Source organism: Gopherus evgoodei, unplaced genomic scaffold, assembly GCF_007399415.2.
Source record: "Gopherus evgoodei ecotype Sinaloan lineage unplaced genomic scaffold, rGopEvg1_v1.p scaffold_33_arrow_ctg1, whole genome shotgun sequence".
Lineage (NCBI taxonomy): Eukaryota > Metazoa > Chordata > Testudines > Testudinidae > Gopherus > Gopherus evgoodei.
The window spans coordinates 2,477,139-2,481,888 of NW_022060005.1; positions in this window are offsets into that span (position 1 = coordinate 2,477,139).

Below are 4,750 nucleotides of genomic sequence, written 5' to 3' on the forward strand. Positions count from 1 at the left end.
TTAGGCCTCAACTGGAGTATTGTGTCCAGTTTTGGGCACCTCATTTCAAGAAAGATGTGGAGAAATTGGAGAGAGTCCAGAGAAGAGCAACAAGAATGATTAAAGGTCTTGAGAACATGACCTATGAAGGAAGGCTGAAAGAATTGGGTTTATTTAGTTTGGAAAAGAGAAGACTGAGAGGGGACATGATAGCAGTTTTCAGGTATCTAAAAGGGTGTCATCAGGAGGAGGGAGAAAACTTGTTCACCTTAGCCTCTAATGATAGAACAAGAAGCAATGGGCTTAAACTGCAGCAAGGGAGATTTAGGTTGGACCTTAGGAAAAAGTTCCTAACTGTCAGGGTGGTTAAACACTGGAATAAATTGCCTAGGGAGGTTGTGGAATATCCATCTCTGGAGATATTTAAGAACAGGTTAGATAAATGTCTATCAGGGGTGATCTAGACAGTATTTGGTCCTGCCATGAGGGCAGGGGACTGGACTCGATGACCTCTCGAGGTCTCTTCCAGTCCTAGAGTCTATGAATCTGTAAAGCACTTAGCAGAGGGGCTGGGATAACGACTGAACCATGGTGGGAGACTGTAGTGGCAGATCTGAAATCCTGCCCAGGCACTGAGAGTATGGGGACAGGGAGGCAAAACCCCGCAGCCATGAACAGCCTCCCCACACCACAGTCAGTAGAGCGCAGACTATCTGTGGGCCAAGAGGACTGTGACACCAGGCAAAGGGTCTCACCTTCTCTGGGGCAGGAGAACTCTGAAGAAAAATCCTGAGGTTCGCCCTCCCCAGGAAAAGACCTCAGTTTGCTACTCTCGGCTTCAAGGTTTTGGAAAATTCTTCAATAAAGAATTATTTTGTGTAATGCCTGCGGCGGGGAGAGTGTCTTCTCTCATGACTGCTGGTTCTGCCAGCCTGGGCGGGGCAGGGGAGAGGGTAGGTGAGCCTGCCTTCATCCCAATGGCCACAGCTCGTGCTGCCGTTTCCCTGCCATTTTCCTGTGAAATTACCTTCCCCCCCACAGGTTGGTGCAGCTTCTGTGACTGCAGGATCTGCAGCCACCCCCTGACCAGCTGCGGAAAAGCCTGCCAGTGTCAGGGTCTTTGTATTAGAGCAGAACCTTGGCATCCGAATGGAGATTGAGAGCCCATTGTGTTGAGAGCTGCCAGCATGCACTGTGAGAAAGTCTTTACCCTGAAGAGCTCCCAGTGTAAATAGACCAAACAGACAGTAAGGATTCTGATCCCCTCTTTTTACATGGGAGATCATATCACAGAGAGATTAAGGGCCAGATCTTCAAGGGTATTTAGACTCCTGAAGTCTGTGGATTTCAGTGGGAGTTAGGTGCCGATCTGGGCCTAAGGGTAAGATTTTCAGTAACACCTCGGTCCCACTGAACATCAAAGTCTCCCAGATCCTCAAAGGTATGTTGGCTACTAACATGTTTGAAAACTTTGCCCCAGGGGACTTGCTCAAATATTGCGCATTAGGAAAGGGATAGATAATAAGACAGAAAATATCATATTGCCTCTCTATAAATCCATGATCACTCATATCTTGAATACTGCATGCGGACAGGACCGGCGCTCCCATTAGGTGACCCTAGGCGGTTGCCTACGGCACCAGGATTCGGGGGGCGGCATTTTATGTGCTCCCCATGGGGTGAACAGGAGCTTCCGGTTCCACTCCCGTCGTGCCGCGGAAGAAGGACCTTCTGCCAACATGCTGCGGAAAACAGCGGCAGGCAATTGAGCAGCTCAATGACTGCTGCTGTCGCCTGCGGCATTTTGGCGGAGGGTCGTTCGGCGGTGCAAAGGGAGTGGAACCGGAAGCTCCTGCATGCCCCATGGGGAGTGCACAAAATGCTTCCCCCCAAATTCTGCCTAGGGCACCAGAAACCCTGGCGCCGCTCCTGCTTGCAGATGTGGTCGTCCCCTCTCAAAAAGATATATTGGAATTGGAAAAGGTACAGAAAAGAGCAACAAAAATGATTGGGGTATGGAACCGCTTCTGTCTGAGGAGAGAGAATAAGACTTGAACGTTTCAGCTTGGAAAAGACATGACTAAGAGGGGCCGTGATAGAGGTCTGTAAAATCATGACTGATGTGGAGAAAGTAAATAAGGAAGTGTTATTTACTTCTCATAACACAAGAACTATGGGTCACCCAAAGAAATTAGTAGGCAGCAGGTTTAAAACAAACAAAAGGAAATATTTCTTCACACAATGCACAGTCAACCTGTGGAACTCTTTGCCAGAGAACGTTGTAAAGGCCAAGACTATAACAGGGCTCAAAGAAGAACTAGATAAGATAATGGAGGATAAGTCCCGCCAATAGCTATTAGTTAGGAAGGGCAGGGATGGTGTCCCTAGCCTCTGTTTGCCAGAAGCTGGGAATGGGTGATGGGATGGGTCACTTGGTGTTGCCCGTTCGGTTTATTCTCTCTGAAGCACCTGGCATTGGCCACTGTCAGAAGACAGGATACTGGGATGGATGGACCTTTGGTCTGACCCAGTATGGCTGTTCTTATGTTCTTATATATAGAGTGTGTGTGAGTGAGCCAGGAACTGAAACCAGATCTTGCCGCTTGCCTTCTGTTAACCACAAGGCCTTTTTGTTTTCTTCCTGGATCCTCTTCACTTATGTTACAGGAGATGATGTCAAGTCTTGGAGGCCCAGCTCCTCCAAGGTGTTTAGGTGCCTAACTCCCAATGGGATAACTGCCTTGCAATAGTAAGCAGGTTTTCGTTATGTGGAATCGGTGAAAACTCTGACCCCTCTTCTCAACAAGATACCAGTCCCCGGAGATGTGAGCCAGAGAGAAGGGAAAATTTTCCCAGCAGACAAAGCCTGAAAGTTGAAGATCTGACTTCAGTGTCTGCGTTGTAAAATATCACCTCCCCTTAGTCATAGTCCAGATGCACCTGATCTCCCCTGGGCTCTCATTCAAAGCCAGAAGGGTGTGTGGGGAGCTGAGAGCCCAGTACTGCCCTCGGTACAGCCTCGCTGTCACGATCTCTCCTCTGGCTTGAAACTGAACTCCCCATTCCCCCTCACTGTCTCCCTGGCCACTTCTCTGGCCCAGCCATCCCAATCACCTATCTCCACCTCCCAATAGCGACTCCCCTTGGAGCCCAGAACACAAGTATGAGTCAAATCTCTTGGGGATCTCAGGCAGGCTCTGCCTTGTGTTTCCTCGGTGCATGGTCTAGTCCTCGGAGAGGACGAGCTGGGGTGGGCTGTCTATGGACAGAGTCATTTCCTCCTGAGAGAGAGCCATACATTAGCACTCAGGGCCTGTTCATTTCATGGAGAGGAAACCATTCTTCTTTGAGTGCTGTCCTTGTGGGTGCTCCACTCCAGGTGACAGTGTATCCCAGCACCATTGATCAGAGATCTTCGGTAGCAGTATCTGGATGTGATGCACACTCTCAGCTGCTGTCTCGCGAGAGTCTGCCTGAGCACGCATGTCCCGCGCCCCCCTCAATTCCTTCTCAACCCTCCTCAACTGAACATGGGACTCAAGGCAGTGCAGATCCTCTTCCCTGGACTCTGAAGGGAACAATTGCAAAGAATATAGACATAGTAACATCCCAGTTGTTTCCCTTCCCTTAGAATAGTTACTTAGTTTTTTTTTTTTTAACAAACTTTTTTTTCTCAAGTTTGTCTCCCATGGAGACGCTCTCCCCCAGTTCAAAAATGCCAGGGGTTTCAGGATTCAAGAAATGTGCTTCCTGACAAGACTCTATGCCATGGTCTGATGGACACTCACGTTGTCTGATGTGCCTCAGCGAGACACATGTCCCTGCCAAGTGTGTCCATTGCACGAGTCTCAAAACCAGGGCTTGTTGCAACAGGGATCTTCAGCTGAAAATGCTTCTCATGCAGAAATCCCTGAGCCACCTCTGGAGATGGGCAATGTCAAACCCTCACCCTCCCCGGCCAGGTCCAAACCAATCGGAAGCATAGCTTCACCCTCTCAGGCGAAGAGGCAAGAAGCCCAACTGTCTCCAAGCAGAGACTTTCACAAGGGTAAAGGATCCTCACCCTCAGTACTGACAGCGCTGAAGGCAGGTGCGTCGGACCATCACAGCACCTCAGCTGTGGCTCCCGCGGAGTGCAGAGGCAGGGACCCAACTTCCCATGCCGGGAAGGTTTCCTCGGCACTGGTCCCTTTGGCACCAAAAATAAACCCGGTGCCGACAGCGTGCTCAGCCCCGGTGCTGAAAAGAACATCAGCACCAAGCCTGCCTGCCGCTCAGATAGCAGCAGCAGACCTCCCGCAGAGCGCCTACAAGAGGTACACAGCATGAGGAGAAGCCAAACAAAAGTCTGTGCATGCTTCTGAGCGCAGAACTTGCGCAGTGGAGTCTGAGCCTACGGAACAGCAACAACAGTTCCTAAGTCAGGACGACCTGTCAATGGCACCTGAGCCTAACTCTCCGCTACTGGACACACAGTGCTCGCTCTTTGACCAGCCGCTCTGCCAATCTGACCTGGCTACTTTTACTGACAGTGAGCCTGATATGCAGCAGCAGGCGGAATTCTCCCCACATGCCTCTCCTTCTCCAGTGGAACCTTTTGCACCTCAGGTCGTGGCTCACAACCATCAGTCTCAGTTTCCCTACTCTCCCCCCCCTCCCCCCCGTGGGCGGCACCTAACTTTTCTTATCCAATGCCTTGGCCTCGTTGGTACCCTTGGCCAGCTCCTACTGCCACTTGCCCTCATGCTTCTTCCACCAAACCACAAGCTCC